This window comes from Falco cherrug, chromosome 2 (assembly GCF_023634085.1).
Source record: "Falco cherrug isolate bFalChe1 chromosome 2, bFalChe1.pri, whole genome shotgun sequence".
Taxonomy (NCBI): Eukaryota; Metazoa; Chordata; class Aves; order Falconiformes; family Falconidae; genus Falco; species Falco cherrug.
The window spans coordinates 25,740,908-25,759,757 of NC_073698.1; the positions used below are offsets into that span (position 1 = coordinate 25,740,908).

At 39.6% G+C, this 18,850-nt stretch overlaps 1 pseudogene; it reads right to left on the minus strand.

The window, feature by feature from the left end:
* Positions 1-584: 584 nt before the first annotated feature.
* Positions 585-17,480, minus strand: LOC106631613 (probable tRNA methyltransferase 9B; annotated as a pseudogene).
* Positions 17,481-18,850: the final 1,370 nt, after the last annotated feature.

Sequence of the window (18,850 nt, forward strand, 5' to 3'; positions counted from 1 at the left end):
CTGCCACGAGGGCTCTGTACACCTAGTAATTCTCATAAAAGACTGTCTGTCTTGTATGACTGGAAGTATCATATAGGCTGACAAAGCGAACTGTAATAAAATAGTGCATCTTTCAATTACTTCCTGCATTATGTTACATCAAGTGGCAGAGTAGAATAAATTTAAAAAAAAAAAGTTGACATGAATGATTATATAGTAACAAAGACTTTTAATACACATGTAAAAAATAATCCAGCAATCACCTTCCGACTGTATTTTACCTATTTTCAAGCAACAAAACACAGCTGGCAGCAGTTTATGAAAAGGGATCAGTATGCTAAAATGTGCTCATACAGTCTGAAATAATAACTCTAGAAAAAAAGTTTCAATAGAGGTGTATTTTAAGAACAAAATCAAAGAAAACAAAGTCACAGAACCTGAGAGTTTCAAAGCAGACTCCTCCTCATATGTCTCTCTCACCCCCAAAACAAACTCAAGGCTATAAAAAGCTTCAGGAAAGATTTTCAAAGGCCCTCGCTTTCAAAAGGAAGAAAGCCCCTAAGTATTCCCTGTGCATTTCAATAGGGAAATTTCCCCTAGATCTTCTAAACTTCAGTCTTTTCTGTGATCGCGCACCAATTGGTGTGGTCAAAGTATGAATGAGTAATATGTAGCTCAGAAATATGATGCTCTATCAACCCAGCAAACCCCCTTTCTTTAAAAACGTGGTAGTACCTGGCCCCACCAGGACCCATCTGCTGTCTGCTTTGCATGGTCAGAGCAGACTCATTGACTGTTTTCTGCAGAAAAGAGCCTGTTCTGCTTTTGTTTTGAGGTTGGCAGAAAGATCTTTGTTTTGGTGATGGTCTATTTTAAGTTGTTGTCTGACAGCTAATTCTTTCTGATGTGAAATCAGGTCAGGTAAATACACTCTGCTGCTACTGTGAAGAGAGTATCTGCAGCTGTAGGGAGCTGTATAGTTGCTTGCCCTAATTCTGAATAGCAGAATTCTGTTGTATTTTCAAAACTCGGTTTGCAATGTAGAAAAAAAGTCAGAAGCAGCATTTCAGAAAGCCGTGCTCTGTTTTGTTCAACTTTTTTTTTAAATCTGTGTAATTTATTCAGCTGAGCACTGTAATTGCAGTAACTATTGAGCTCTTCTTGGTGCCACTGGTCGCCCAGATCTAATACCGAGTGAAGTGATCCTCAGAACAGAGACCATGTCAGAGATTTCTCTAACACTGTGCATGGTGCTTTTTTTCTCCCCTCCACAGGATGATCACCTTGCTGTCCTGCGTACCTCTGAAGTCCCATCCAGCATACGACAGGGCTGGTTTAAAGCCAGCTCTTTATCCTTGTGAAGAATTGATTTTTGTACTCTGTGTGAGCAAGGCTCACCCAAGGAGCAGGAAGGAGGTGAAGTATTCCAAGGAACAAAGATGTCTTGCTTTTCAAATCTTCTCCATTTTTGCTCCATTGCCCGCACGTATATCATTATCTGGCCTCCTACTCTCAAGATACGAGCCATCTCTTTTATTGCTTGCATGTGCCTCTATTCCATTGAAAAATGGTGAATCACTAGAACAGAACAGATAAGGTGAATAAGTATCCCTCAAGGCACTAATGAATACAGAGTATAAGGACAGGGACTGGCTCTGATACACTGGCAGCTGGTGGTTTGCACCACAGGAATACATCATTTATCTTCCATTGTGCTATGTGTTATTGTACTATCTCTAACATCTCTAACATCATACTATCTCTAACTCTGAACAGTTCCTAACACACTGACTTATTTTAAATACATGGCAGAATTTAGAAATGTTGAAGAAAGCAATATCTTTCAGATCAGCAATAAACAGTCTCATTTTCTCAATGAAAGGCTACCACTTGGTCAGTGGCAAAGCAGCCTGGCCCTTTTTTACCCTTACCTAACGCTCATCTGCAGACTGAAAGAAGCACTTCTGAAAGACCGAGGCCATACATGGTCCTTGCAATAGCCATGCTAGTGATCCTGCTGATGATACCCATTAAAAAAGAGCTGCCATTAAAAAAACCTGCCTGCCCACCTCTCCTCCTTTACTGACAGACGTCAGTAAAAGAGCAGAAAAAATGAGCAGTCACTGTCAGCCTGGAATACATTTAAATCATCAACATATGCATGAAAGACACTTGGTCAGCTAGCATTTGTCCACTGCTGCATTAACAAGCAGATACCATGAAAACAAAAATTAGATAATCCCACCTTTGCTTGATAACCCCCCACACCATACAAACACACGTGATGTGGAGGATGCCTCATTGTTATGAGGGTGAAACTCAAGCAGTGCAACTTTGCTTGAGTCAGAACCGAGTTTAAATTTGACTCCCGAAAATTTGCAGTTGGTCTCAGGCTTTGGCAGGAATTTGCTGAACGGCAGCTCTGCAGGTTGAGAGATGTTGGGGTTGATTAGGTCTTGGTGCACAGCACCTACTTCAGCAAAGTTTCAGCTACATTATATGAATGTTACATGAGAAATAAGAATAGGAAACGATCCTGGAATAGTGCTGGGAAGGAAAGGGCACATATTAAAGATGCTGAAAACTTAAAGCAGGAGAACTAGTGATATTTATCCAACCTTATATTTTCCTCAGTGAAAATGCCTGTGCCAGTTTGGGCAAGTATTTCTACACATACCACCTCAGGTTACAATGACAAACCAGTTTTTGGTTAAGCTGTTGAGGTGTTGGTTTCCACAGAAAAATAACAGATTGTTCAAGGAAAAAAAAAAGGGTGCAAGCTTTCAATTCTTTCTAGAAAGTATAAAAAATTCTAGCAGAAGCTCTGTATAAGCAGTCTCTCCATGTCTGTCAGGGCAGCCATTCACCATCAGATCCATTTGCTTCAGAGAAAGAGACACTTTACAATTAAAAGAATAACAGCATGCAGTCCAGCTGAGATAGGAAAACACTCTCCCTGCAATGAATGATGCATTCAGAGCCTCGCCGGCAATGTGAGGATCAAAAGGCAAGATTTGAAGAAATAGGGTCTTTTAACATTTAGTTATTCAGTTGCTCTGCCCGTAGGTTTCACTTGTTTGAGATGAACAGAAATCAATTTCAAAAGCTCAGGTCTTCTAGCAGTAGTCGAGATATTGACATTGAAACATTATGAACTTTTTAATTAAAAAAGCATCAAGTATCATTTAAGAAATTACAGCGTATTAATAAAATCTCACACTGAGCAAAACTTTCGTGTCATCAAGATAAATTTTCCAGATAATTTTAAAAGCCATGGGTGATGTATTCCATTTAGAGAGGCATAACTCAAGGAAACAGAGCATCTGCATGGGGCAAATTCACACTATCCTGAAATTACAGATTATCACACAAATTATTGCAAATGATTGTTTTTAATCAAAGCCAAACCTGTCAGGCACCAAGATCACCATGCAGCCACATTCAGATAAAGCAGGTGGCTTATAACAAATAATTTCTTTCTTTTCCTTGTACATTAAATTCCTTGTATGTTGAAACTGTGTTGTAACTGAACGATCTGTACCGTGCGGTGAAGGTGCTGTTGAGTGGCTGATGTTAGCTGGCAGTGAGGCACAAACACTCACCCAGGGCCTGATGACAGCCCAGCGGCGATACGAGCCTGCTTCTCTCCTCGCCACTGGAAGCGGTTCGGATCTGCTTCCCCCACAACTACTCTCATACTGCTGAGTAGAAGGCACTGGGGGCCATATTTCATAGAATCATAGGATGGTTTGGGTTGGAAGGGACCTTCAAAGATCATCTAGTCCAAGCTTCTTGCCGTGGGCAGGGACATCTTCCAGTAGATTTGATTGTCAAAGGCCCATCCTTGAACACTCCCAGGGATGGGACATCCACATCTTCTCTGGGCAACCTGTGCCAGTGCCTCACCACCCTCACAGGAAAGAATTTCTTCCTAATGTCTAATCTAAATCTATCCTGTTTAAGTTAAAAACGGTTGCCCCCATCCTGTCACTACAGGCCCTGGTAAAAAGTCTCTCTCCATCTTTCTTACAAGCCCCCTTTAAGCACTGAAATATGCAATAAGGTTTCCCTGGGGTCCTTTAGTGCTACACCCTGGAACAATTTTTCACCAGCTGTTCAACATATTTTAAGGTTATTTCCCACCATCCACACACTATAAAACAATGGCCCAGATGCTTGAAAGTGCGTTTGTCATAACGACTGGTACTTTAAATGAAAATTAGTTTTGTCCAAAATTACAATAAATATAGAAGCTTGCAGGTGGTGAAAACAATATCAGAGGAAACTCATGCTGGGTTGCAGCAAGCAGCCCTCCAGCATGGGGCTGTGGCAGCAGTCAGCACCAGATGGGGAAAAAAAGAAGGGGAGAACAGTGATGCTCTCTCCCCTTGCCTCCTGCAGTCGGCAGCCTAAGAGCTTCCTCAGCCACAGCCTGGAGCATTCATCTAATGCCAGTGATGGATCTGTCCTCCATGGATACTTTTTCTTGGACTCACTTGTACTTCTGATTACACAAATTCACATGTCAAAGGAGTCTGAAATTTAATTATTTTAAAAAAAAAAAAAATATATATATATTTCCAGAAAAATGGCTCCTTCTGTTTTAAATCTTTCCCTGTGGCTCTCCTGTTGTAAAAAAAAAAACAAAAACCCACAGAAATTTACTCCCTACTCACTAATTTAATATCATTTGTGGGTTCTGGGGTGCTATCTCCCTCTCGTTCAGGAGCAATATGATGTATACACTTACTATACTTTTATGGTGATACTCTTTTTTTTTGGGTGAAGAGGCCTAGCCCATTAATCTCTCCTCATACAGAAAGAGTTTGCACCTTTGACCGTTGTAAGGACCTTTACTAGTTCATCTATATCCTTCCAGGGGTGGAGAAAACCTGAATTTCATGCAGTATTCAAGATATGGATGCACCAGGCATTTATCTTCTACCATTCTTCTGGATTTTCATTTTTGTTCTTAATATTTAAATACAGACTTGAACACTGAAATAGTATTTTTCAGGCAAATGAAAATAAGTCTGATAATGACTTCAATATCTCTTTCCTGAACAAGAATAGAGGGTACCACTGTGCCTGTACACTTTGCTATTTTTTCCTGTGCACATTGCCTAGCATTTATCCACAAGTACTTCTCTGCAATTTTGCACCCAGTCATTACTTTCACATGAGACTTTTTTTGCAACTCTTTGCAGTCAGTAATCCTGAATAACTCTATGTCACCAGCAAACTTATCACTAGCCTATTCATTTCATTTGTAATTATAAATTATATTGGAATCTGTGGAACAGTGGCCTTTTTATAGGTGCCATACACCTACACTAAACATTCAGCACTGAGTCTTTCGGTATTTTCCACACTTGTGTGCTAGCATTTTACCCTTCTGGCTTTCCCTTTCCACTTTTCTTCAGAGTTTCCTTCCTTTTTGGTAGTAAACTTTTACACAGTGGATTTTTTTAAAGCATTTTTGTTCCTAGCAGGTGGTTTGATTATGGTCACGTTAAATTCAGTGAAATAATGTGGTTCTTGAACAATCACTTATTGTTGTGGGCCTGATGCACTGTTTCAGACTAATAAGAGTTGTTTCCCTTTGGTGAGTTCTCAGATTAATCTTTCCAAGAGGTTTCATGCCCTTGTGTATCATTTACACAACCTACATATGGATAATTGCTGTTTCTCAATATTGCGTTTTCTGGCCTCACAGCCCTTGCAATCTCTCTTAATAATCTGTGCTCATTTTCCCGAAGTTTATCAGAGAGTTAGTGATACATCCTGATTATTACACTGCTCTCCTCTGTAGCTTTCTACCTCATTTCTTCCAAAAGTTTATCCTCATGCTTTTTTCCACAGAAGAATACCCAGAGCTTTTAGCTGTTATGCAACCTTTGTAACAAAAGCTAGAAAAAAACCCTTAAATCCCCTGCAAAAAGGGCTTTAATGAGTCATCATTATGATCATCATGATCATACTAACCAGCACCATGCCAGGGTGATGAGGACAAGCAGAACTGCATTCAATTGCTTAAACAACCAAAGAAACTATTGCAAAAATAAATTACAAAAAATCTAAGCACAAAGATACTTGTTTGAAGTGAGCGCAGTTGCTTGTCCAGAACCCCCATCAGCTCTTTGCAGCAGCAAAGTCTTGCTTCATGGATTAACAGCTGTTATAAATCAAGCATTCTTTTTCATTTTGGCCATACATTCCCCTAGCATACCTAAAAGTCAGTCCAAATTACTTTTGTGCCATGTACTGCTCATTCCCACCACTTCTGTTTAAACTGAAGACTGGAAGATTTTCCATAACTGAAAAATACATAATGCAATTTAGATTTCAAAAATAAGGAGTGAGGAGGAAAGGAGAACATTTCAAAGATTCTTCTCTTCTTCATTTCATAAGAATATAATTAATTGCTCCTTCTCTTAATTTAATACTGTGACTAATCCTACTAAAAGGGATTATTTAGAACAAGCAGACAATGCAAGATACATTTTTGTGTCATTCAGCTGTCTTCAGAGAACAAAACTGAAAGCATCAACAACTTTGTCTGAATTTTTTTTAGAAGTCATTTTCAAAATTAATATTTTAGGTCAGTGATTCAATTTAAACCTTGTTAAATGGTAAAAAGGAACCTGTGTAATCAGAAATTGCTTTTCCCTGTCACATTTCTTTACTGAAGTTAAATCCCTTCAGAGATATTTGGAAAGCATTTAAGGATCACAGAATCTTTATCTCGGAGACTCTTGTATATACCGTATAGACACTTCAGATGTCACTTTATCTCTGTCAGCTCTAATAATAGGAACAATTGGAACATACATAACACAACATAAAGGCATGATTCCAAGTTAAATATGATTTTAGTCTTTTCATTATGGTGGTATCAAAAATAAAAAGGGGAGGAAAAATACTAATATGCCAAAGAATTACTGAGTAAACTTCAAACAGTGTTTCCATTAAAATCTTTTTCCTATTAAAAACATAACTCATTAATTACTTAGGTTGGAAAATTTATTGCTTCTTTTATTTTTGCACATTTACGGTTAGCATTAGCTAAGAATGCTGCTTTTATAAAAAAATCATAATTATAAAATTTAATTAACTTATTAAAGCCTTGATTCAGAAATATAATTATATACTTAATTTTAGCCATCTGAGCAGCTACACTGGTTTCAGTGGGATTACCTCTGCATTCATATTAAAGCTAATTCTGAAACGTTCATCACAGCAGCATGGAATAGGGTCTATAGCTAAAACCAGTGAAAATGGGTAATAAAGCAAGGTCAAGTGGAGCAGTTCTCATCGAACCGTTCCCCCCCTTGTTTTGTGCCGCCCTCCATGTGCCTGCTCTGAGCCCCAAGCACTGCTCCCCCCTGCCCACCCAGAAGAGCATGGCTTTGCCTGGAACTGCTGCCCCAGTGGCCTCTCAGAGCCGGCTCTGGTGGTTCTCAAGCACCATTCCATCTTGCTTACACACTGTAGGTTAGTCAGTCACTGCATGCAGAGGAAATAATGCAGGCAGCTGCTGTCCTTGCTTCCCTCCCACGTGTGCTCCACATGCTGGACTGCCGGATTCGGCGTCCCCTCCAGCTCCCTTGGGATTTTGGCTGTAGGTTCCAAGGGATGGTGGTGGCAGGGGTTTTCTACCCAGTGCAGCTGAGTGTTGAAGGACTGGGACACTTCCCAAAGTACTGGAAATGTGGGTGTTTAACGCCTCTGGCTGAGGAAGGAGGTGAATTGAATTCTCCTGCTTTCTGGGTGACTGCCCTGAGGACTTGGCTGCACTGGAAAGAGGAAAAAAGAAAAATCTCTGCAGTGCTCTGTAAGACATGAACCCCAAAAGAGGCCTTGGCGCTATGGATCTTTATTTAGTGAAGAAAATGTAAATGTGCACCCAGATCAGGTGCCTGAATGCCGTTCTGGATCCATTCTGGATCTCAAGGTTTTACTTCGCAGGAGAAGCAGCTTTTGGGTAGCACAGAGAGAAACCCCTGTGCTTGACAGCCTGCTCTCAGGTGACAGCACAAACCTGCCAAATTCATCACGTGGGGGCTGCTCAGCCATTCCTCCTTGCAAAACCATGGCTGTGATGATCGTCTCCCCAAGAGAGCAGAGGACAGCAACCATACACAAGCAAGCTGTGCAGCTGGTGAGAAGCTGTCACCTCTTTCAATGATACCCAACAGCTGGTCAAGACCTTGCAACCAGGTACCATGTCGCTGAGAACATGTAGGTGAGATCAAAAACTGACATACTGTCAACATGACGACAATGATAAAACCACAGATAGCCCGAGTGTGGTCTAAAATAAATGATTACATTTAAAAATGCTGAGCAGGCTGCTGGCTGCTACTGTGAAAATTAAACTAAATGTACGGGTGTATTTGGAGTTTGCACCAGTTCTGTACTTCAATAACTTGGAGCAATAGAAGGAACAGTGAGGGGCAGAGCTTATTCTGTTGTCATGCATGTTTTTCCAAGGAAAAAAAAAAGAGCTCATTAATTTTTCTGCCCTGACCTCATCTTGAGATAACTATGCATCATCCACTGGAAATAAAGTTAGGAAATTTTTGATAAAACAGTTATAACTTGCATGAAATTATCAGTGCAAGGAACACAAAGCTCCTGATTTAATTGAGATAGAAATCAGGTTTCTCCCTGTTGGTGAGAATTGCACCGATAGACAATGCTGTTGGCTGAAAAACCTAGTGGGAGCAACAACATGACAGATAAACCCTGGAGGTGACAACCACATGCTCTGACTCTCCTGTGGAGCTTCTTTGCATCTCTAAGAATTTCCGACTACTACCTTAGAAATAACTGTATTGTTCTCTTTAAATCAACCACTAACAGTCATGAGACCAAAGTTGAAATCAGGGCTTGCAGATATTTCAGAAGCAGAGGTACACTGTGGATCACCTTGTCAGAGCCAGAAAATCCCTTTGTGGGTGGCATTTCTCCTTTGTCTCCAAGACCTCCTGTGATATTCAGACTTTGTTAGTGTTTTGCACCTCTGACTTCCATCAGGGAGGAGAGTCCGCTGCTGTGAGAGGAGCTGTATTAACATTAGGTAGCAACTGGTTATAGAAGAGTCAATAGATTTTGCTCAACAAGGTCAGGTAGCCTTTGAATTAAAATAGATGCAAAAATAGAGGTCATTCATTTTCCAGCTCCAAGGCAGAACTAAACACTTGGCCCAAATGTGACCCAAATTGCTCTAACCTGCTCTTGAAAGCCTTTTAATATCAGAGGTAAATAACCTTTGCTGCAGGGGAAAATGATTATTTTTAAATTCCCATGTCAAATAAAGAATGCTTTTCTGTAAATATCATTTATGTATTTGAAGACTAATATGTGTCTTATTTTGTACCTTTCTTGACTAACCAAACCTAATTCCTTCAGGTTCCCCTAATAATTCAGATTTTCTTAACATCAGTTATTTAAAATGTCTCCATATAACTTTGTAAGGCATGATCCCCAAAACAGATATGATATTCCACCCAGGGTCTCAAAAGTATCAAGTGCAGGAGGATGACTCATTCTTCTGCCTTCCACGAAACTGCTCTGTCACCATTCTGCAGACAGGTATTTGCCTGATTTTGTAACAGCATGACACTACTCACACATAGTTGGCTGGTGGACCATCTTGCCTGGACATAATTTTTGACTTTGTTCATTGAATGTTTCCTTCCTGAGCATGGTACGTCCCTCTCAATGGTTGCTGTATTGCCTCTTGTTGATTTCAGACAACTCTTCATCATTTGGATGTCAAATCCCATTTTCCAAAATAATTCCAATTCTTCCTACATAGGAGCCATTCACAATTTTTTCAGTATGCTCTCTTGCCTGCCATCAAAGGTATTAATTAAAATTTTGCATCAAAAGACATGTAGGGCGCTCCCAATAGCACCCCTTTGAAATGTGTCCTGACTGGACAGTGAATCACTGATCCATTATGAGAATGATTTTTTTTTCCATATTCTTAGCTCTATTTACTTATTTTACTTGCAACAATGACACAAGAGTCAAGATACATCATGTCTTCTACTGCTACCCTGTCTATTGGGATGATTACCCTGTCAAAGACAGAAAGCAGATTGGATTGCTCCTGACAAATACATGTTGGCTGTTTCCCATTACATTAGTATTCCGTAGGTTTGAATAATTTATTCTATTTAAATCAGATTATTTAAATTATTTATTCTAGTATCCTTGCACAAATCTAGGTTAGGCTGGCTTCCTTGCGATATTCTTTCTCTTTCTTTCAGAAGCAAGTCTTATGTTTGCTTTTCTTCAGTTATTGGAGAATTTAGAGAAAATCTGCTAGTTCACAATAGTTTAAGATTAATTTAATTATTTCCTAACAATTTGTGAAACCTAATTTATCTAAATATTTTTTAAGCCATTATTTTCTTTTTATAGGCTAAACTTCTGTTAATAGAGCTTTAACTTGATGACTACCATTAACTGTTGGTAAAGACCAAAGAAAAATACAACTTCCCCCATCACCAGTTACTTGCTCTTCTTTTCTTTATGTTTCCTCTTGCTTCGTACACATTTATAATACCTTATCCTAGTTCTAATTCATGTTATGCTGTAGTCATCCTGACTTTGTTTCTTCACACTATCCCTTGTAATTCTTGATAGTCATGTTTTTTCATAGAATGTATCACAGAACCATAGAATGGTTTGGGTTGGAAGGGACCTTCAAAGATCATCTAGTTCCAACCCCCCTGCCATGGGCAGGGACACCTTCCACTAGACCAGGCTGCTCACAGCCCCATCCAGCCTGGCCTTGAGCACTGCCAGGGATGGGGCACCCACAGCTTCTCTGGGCAACCTGTGCCAGTGCCTTGCCACCCTCACAGGAAAGACTTTCCTCCTAATACCTAATCTAAATCTGCCCTCTTCCAGTTTAAAGCATGTCCTGTCACTACATGCTCTTGTAAAATGTCCCCCTCCAACTTTCCTGTAGGGCCCCTTTAGGTGCTGGACGGCTGCTGTGAGGTGTCCCTGGAGCCTTCTCTTCTCCAGGCTGAACAAGCCCAACTGCCTCAGCCTGTCTTCATAGGAGAGGTGCTCCAGCCCTCTGATCATCTTTGTAGCCCTTCTCTGGACTCATTTCCACAAGTCCATGTCCTTCTTCTGTCTGTCATCAGTCATCTGTCAGATGCAGTGCTCTGGGTGGGATCTCATGAGAGCCAAGCAGAGTGGGCCATTTTTTATGATGTCTTTTAAATTTCTATTATATTTAACATATAGAGACATATAACTCTATATGTTAAAGAATTTCTGATGCTGTCATACCAGACCTCATTATACTCTGCTTTCCACTGAGACAGATTGCTTGTTGTACCTTTAACACTGCTTCTTTTGGGAAATGTAATTTTCTGACCGCAGTGCGTTTTTCTTTGAAAAAGTTAAAATTGTTATGATGTAATCCTGATTGATCCTTAGGAAAAACAGAATTTAGAACTGGCATGTAGTGATGACATTTGACAAAACAGTGTTATGCCAAAATAACCAAAGTTGCACAGAAAAATGAGGGTTCCTTATGGGGTAAAGAAACTATGTCATGATGACATTGCAATATTTTGCCTATACTAATTGGCACATCAGTGCAATGTAACTGTGCTGATATTATCTAATACTAACACTCATTTTTTTTCTTGCTCAGTGTCTCTTTTAATCTTACCATAAAGACAGAAACCTATATAGTAAAGAAACTCTCCTGGATCTTTAGTTTGGACTTCTTTTTTCTGCAAAAGACTCTTCCACCTTGTAAACTTTAAGAATTATACTCTGCAATTACACAGACCATTTTCCCAGACAGTGTAAATTAGAGACTAGATGGGTTTACATCCCTTAGGTTCTCCTCACTCTCTCTGTTAAATTACCACATGACTAGAAGATCACAGATAAAAGTGAAGTTAATTTTCACATATCAGTATTAACACCAAAGAAAGCCATTTGATGCTCTTCACTCCAGGAACCCTTTCTCCCCACTGGGATGAAGAATCTGATCAGGTATTTCAGTGATATGAAATAACTCTACTGACTTGAGTATCTGACTCCTAATAAGAACGGAAAATGTGATGTCTTCACCTTTGCATTTGGAGGAAAGAAATTGCTTATCTAAATTAACAGAAAAAGCTGTCTCTTATCCCTTTCCCATCTCAGAGTCCAAGAGCTCAGCATATACAAGATTTTATTAACACAGAACATGACCATATAAACGTGACTCCTTTTCATATAAAGGAGAAAGCCACCTTGATAGAGGTAAAGCCATGCTAAAAATTCAGTCCTGCATTAAGATTCAAAACAAATCCTTAGCCAAAGCGGAAATGTCAGGCCAGTCCTCTTTCCATTACTGCAAGTGGCAGAAATCCTACTTATTTCAATACTACAGGAATGGCTCCATCATGCTAACAGTAGCAAAGCCATCAGTATATGGCAAAGTGGATGATTTCTATTGTTCGGTGGTATTAAATATCAAAGCTATGCTATGAATACACTGGGAAAGGCATTGAAAACATGGTGGAAGGAATTGTGTACTCACAGGGCCAATTTGTCTCCTTGAACAGAATGTTAAGCATTTGAAACCAGCCCATTTAAAACTTTTGCTGATATGTCCAAATTTGTTTCTTGTCAGTATAGGTGATCACATTCACAGAACTGGCAAAAATACTTCATTATACATGTGTACGCAATAGGTGTTGAATACAAGGAAAAATCATCAAGTTAGACTTGATGCTCCTCTTCTGCCAATATTTCCTGCTACAGAGCTGGCTTTAGAACACCTACAGAAATTTCTTGCCTCCCTTGACAATCCCCTTAAGATTAAGAGAACACATGCTTACCAAAACTATAGTATATATGTACTGTACTAATATTATGCTGTATACTAGTATATATAATAATTTAACATATTATTTGAAGTTTTATAATGCATCTGAACCACATTTTCCAACAATAATAAGGAAACATGATCATTACTATGGTTCATGCATGATCTGTGATGATAAAGGTTGTAACAAATAACTTTATAATTTGCAGCCATATTATAATGCTGAAAGGGCCACGGTCCATAACGACACAGTTCTCCCTGTTGCCTGAGTGTCCTACTGGATTTCTGACCAATTTTAGCTTCTCACCCAGCAGCCATGCAAGCAGGGCTTTCAGCTTGCTGTGGATAGGAAGGGCTGTAGTTCCACATCTTCAGCAACTTCATCCCAGCTACTCTGCTTTTCTGTAGACTGTTGACGAGTACTCCTGGGGCACAGACTGTTTGAGTCATACAACTTCTGAACATTGTGACAAACCCCTTTCAGCAAGTCTGGCTTGTCCTTCACTTCCTTACCCTGGATTTCCAGAGAATGCCAAATCTCCGTTGGGCACATGATGGTTGTTACTCTATCTGGACAAAGGATGTGAAAACACAGCAATAAGGACTGCTAGCTACTTGTCACGTTTCTTAAATCATGACTGAAAGATTTTCAAATGGTGTAGCTGAGCATGGGTCACAGCCCCATGCAATGATGCACCAGTGACAATAATGCAATCTTAGATTTCCATCAAATGTCAAATGGACCCAGACTTGAAAAGTAAAGTCCTTCAGGGCTTAAAGAAAGGTCACCCAAACACGGAGAAAAGGCTGTGTCAGGATACTCACTAACTTCAAGAGATGTAAGCTATTAACATTTCACTTTGATTTAACAAGGCTTAGAGACCTTCACACTCCTTTGGTTGAGAAACGGAAAATCAAGTTTGCTGAGCACTGTAATTTGTTTTATTTACAGTATTGTCCAACTTTTAATCAGTATAAGCTTAACACCTAACTTTTAAAAGGTGGTTGAGTAATTTCAAGACTCCCAAAACAAAAGAATCTTCAAAACCTAAAATAAAAAAGCAAAGGCTAAAGCTACCATTCAATGTCTGCTTGAAAAGTGGCAAAGACAGGTAGCTCCTCCATCATTAACTGAGGTTGGAAAGGGCAACTAACCAAAAAGGAAAAATCTTGTAAGAAATTAAATATGAGGTTATCTGATGATAACTACTTCAGTGCTACTGAAACAAGCTCTTCTGCTTGCTTTGTCGTCGGCTCCTTGTCCTTTCTCTGCATTATCCCTTGCTTTTGCTGAAACAGGTCTCTCTGCAGTGAAGCAATGGGTGACTGATCTGTTTAGAAGCAGCCTTTCCTTTTACTGGGTTACTTTCTGGCTGGATCAGTGTCATGGTCATCTGTCCTCATAAGCACAAAAATAATTGTGTTGCCTGACAAACCATCTAACATGGGAGTTAAAAACAGTGTTTGGAAAGGTGTAGAAGGATTTAATACTGAGCTTTGAATACACTCAGTGTTCCTAAGCAAGTTTTGTTACATCTTCTTCCAGACAGAGCCAACATTCCAAATTTCTTCCATGTGATAAGGCACAAACCAGGCTCTCCTCTCCTGTTTTGCACATTATAATTTAGTTGAGCTTGGACTAGAATAAAATTCAGTCACATCTGTGTGACTTACCCATTTCACAGTTTTTCACTGTTTGCAATAATATAAAATTTTTGTGCTAATGTAGATTTACCTGGTTTACACAACACAAAATATTCTGTTGGTCACTGAAAAAAACTGAACCTAGAAGACATTGCTATGCCAGCCTAAGTGATTTAGACTCTTTATAAAGGTCTGGCCTATAGATGCTGGCAGCACTCAGAACTTACCGGTGATGGACAGGGCAGCGTCAAAGCACTCACTTTAATAAGGCAGACACAAGCTATGGCATACCATTACTTCATGGCCTTCATTTAATGCTGATTCCACCAATGGGAAACAGTAGTTGCAACCCAGTTTATAGTCTTGGGAATTGATGTGAAGGTATTTGCCACTTCCACAGCCCAAAAAATAATGAGGAGGAGAAAGAAAGGTGGACATTTGGTGTCTGTACAAAAGAAAATGTATTCCTGACATAAGCCAAAATGCACACACTTGACTGGCCCTAATAGCTTGAAATTTGCCACCCATTTTAAAGGAGATACAATTGCAGTGGAATTCAGGTTATTTTTTACCATCACAGTACAATGAACACAGACTGCTCCTTTCTGTCTAGCAGACTCTCTGCTGCATGACAAGAGGTGTTTAAGTGGGATGGCTAGAGAGCATTTACCTTGGCCTTCCCACCACATATGGAATAAAAAATATTTATGATAATGATGCTACTGCAATTCTGCTTGTAATAGACTCAAAATGCTAAGCAAAAGCATCGTGTAGTGGGAGCACAGCACTGAATTATTCCTGTGTATTGAAATGCTGATAGACAAACTAGTCTGGTAAGTAATTAAGTCACTATTAGATCAAACCATTAAATCCATTGTTTGCTGTTTTAACTGCTGCTAATTGCTGTCACCATGACAACAGTGGAGTTTCTTTTTCTGGTATCTTCATGCAGTTTCCTTTTCATAATGGAGCCTGCAACACGGAAATTTATGTCTTCCCAAACTGAAATACTTCTTGTGCTGAAATAAAGGCAGGCATCTTTAGATAAGAATGATTTTAATGTCAGCAGTAAAATGGATCTTATCTAAATTTTTGATAATTTGTTTGTAGAATTGTCTCGATCTTAACAGAAAGTGCATTTTAAAGGAGATAATTTATTTTAAAAACTTATCTTCTCACCTACATCATAAAAATCATAGTTTGGATTAAGATCAGGGAGGTAAATGCATCCATCTAGCATAATACCCTGTACCTTGTGTAGACCTTAGCTCACATCCTGTTTATGGCTATGCTTACATCAAATATTAAGCTTGGGTTAGAGCCCAGATTTTCTCTCTTGTTCATTTTTTTTAAAAATTATAGTTATTTTTGAGGCTTCCAAAGCATTAAGTCCCTGTACTTAAATTACAGCCATCCCATAACACCTATTCTGAAATGCTGTGTGGGTCCCTATGTCCAGTAAGAAGCCTCCCAGCTCCATCATTCAGTTATGCCATTTGAATGGGAGATGAATCATTACTGAGCTGCAGATAGAAGTCTGCTCCTAACTGCTTGTCTAATATTAACTGCTGATCCCATCTCCCAGGAATGAAGGAAAGATATCCAGAGAAAAGCTGGAGCTCTCTCAGTCCTTCCCATGCCTGATTTCAGCACCAGGTGAGACAAGGTGCTGTGAAATGGTGCCAGCACTTGGCTAGAATTAGACTCTATTTGCCAAGGAGAAAGAGCAGAAAGAGGATCCTGGTTTTCACTTTAGGGGAGAAAGTCTCCAGTATCAACTAAACAAGAGCTACTAAATACATTTCCTCTAATCTAACACCAAAGGCTGCTTCCCAGGGATGGAGAGGCAGAGGAGAACCCTGCAAGTAGACTCCTCTACGGCAGTGTGGCACCACTCTTGGCAACTGTGTTTCACATGAAACTCCTATCTGGCCACGGACACCAGCAGCTAGCTGCCAAAGTCCAGGAGCCAAGCCCGAACTTAAATCACAGTGTTAACAAAGTCCTAAGTCTGTGACATTGGTAAAAATTCAATGTGCTGGTTCTTTGTACGTGTTTTATTTGTTCACATTGAAAAAAAATTGTAAAATATGCCAAGATCTGGTAGGAATTTAGTTCCTAGCATTTAGACTGTGATAAACTGGGAAAAGTATACAGTAAAGTTTGAATGACACCCAAAAAGTCAGTGTGATTAGCCCAACCCTCAGTAATATTTCTCTTTCACAAACGTTCCTGTGCTATAGTGGGGAGACTACACATCTGTGTTGCTGGAAAGGGTACAGGTCCAAAAAGCTATTCAGGAGTCTAGCCTAAACTTGTAGAAATGATGAGTGAATGCCAAGACCTCATCTGGGCAACCAGCATGTGCCCGTTTATGGTGCAGGTGCTGAAGCCAGTACAGAGGCTTCCATAATATGGTTTAGACATTCTCTATTCTCAAACCTTCAGGGGATTAAAAGCTGTCACACATCATCTCTCAGAGCACTCAGGACAGTGTCACGATACTTGCTTCAAATTGGCCACATGTTGTAAGACCTAAAGAAGACTTCAAATTCCAGAATTGTCATACCAATACGCAACATTAGCAGACACTAATGACATCTTAATAAATTTAGCTTCAGTTTAGTGTTCCAGTTTAGTTGACCTATTGGATACTGGGAAAAGTTAAAGTGTCTTCATATACCTATGAATGGTGGAGCAAAGTAGGAGGCAAATTTGATAGTCAGTCCAGCCATTTTGATTTCCCAGCTTGATTCACAAGCTCTTCTGCCACAAACATTGCTTGATAGAAAGAGAGGGCATACATAGACTGTCATTGGCAGTGTGATAAACAATGCCATTCACCAATATCAAAAGTCAGGCTGATTGGTTCCTGCTCTGAAGTGAAATGCTGCACCTTTGGCCATAACTTGTAGCATATGTCACTGAAGTACGGAGCAATTTTCTCATATACACTATGAATGTGGTCACTCTCAAGTCCGCTTGCTTCCTTCTCCATCACAACAAAGGCTAGGCTAAGTCACTGAAGGCAGTGCAACTGTCCTAGAGAATGGGAAGGGAGAAAAGCAAGTGCTGAAACTCTTGTTACCAAAGTACATTTCCTTAAGCTAAGCAGTATGACATTGTTTATTTATCAAATAGTATTTCCAAACACTATGTTGTCATTAGAGAGAAATTGCTGAGGCTTTTAAAGAAGAAAGGCAATCCATTCTATGATTTTATACTATGTATTGTTTTCTTATATAATTCTGAATGGAATTTTATGGCCTGCCACTCAATGTTTATCAACTTGCTTGCATTGTTGTACTTCGGAAGCTGTTAACTTCTGCTTCATAAAGTCTTCCACCTTTTTCAGTCTATCCCTGAAAAAGATATTTTCTAAGAAGTCCTTTGTTTACAGACACATCTTAAAAAACAGCAGCTGAAAATGATGATGAATACCAAAAGATGCTGAGTCTGAAACAAAAGCTCTGAAAAGTGTCATTTCTCCTCTGCTTCATTCAGCATCCAGAAAGATCCATGCTTACAGAGTTCCCATTGTAGAATTCATTGACACCATGTGTTACTATTAACGAAAATCTTTCCAGCTTTCCAAGTACCTTTTTTTTCAGCTGTTCTGGTTTGACATGGTGCGCTGGTATTAGCAATGCCCCCAGGAAAACCCTGTGATATTGTGAGTAGCCTATTGCATCCTAACTCATTGTTCAGTTCACCATGAAGCTTTGTACAGAAAGGCTGTGAAGATTTTGAACTTCATTGAACATATGCTGGTCATGCCAGAATTTCCATTGATTTAATGAAGATCTGGGCCACCAAGACAGGCTGCTCCAGCTCCACTTGCATGCTGCAAACAACTCCATGTAGAATAACTTATCTGAGGCAAAGGTATTGATGACAGCACCTCACCCAAGCTCTCTGCACTGCAGGCTGGCCATTAATCTGAGTCCTGATATAGTCCTTATCTGGTCCTTATTTCCAGACCCATAAGCATTTAAAATCCTGTCAGCTCAAAAGACTATCGTTCTGTGATTTCCTAGGCAATTACATCAAAGAGAAACACTGGAGCAGACTAAGGCCAAATTCGATCCTGCAGTAACAGCAAGAAAGTAGCTCTGGAGGGGTTTTGTTTATGTCATTTATTAATCTGAAAAACTGTGCTAGGATTAAATCCTGTAGCCCTTGGTGCCTTCTGTCATATCAGATATTCACTCAGCATCACTGGGAAACTGCCCAGACTGCAACTTTCCTGAATATCCTGCCTAGATCAGAGTGATGACAAGTACTGGAGTGAGGTGAAGAAATTCTTTGGAATATCATCACTGTCCTTTTCATTATATATGTTGCTAAATAAACAGCCACTTCAGAAAC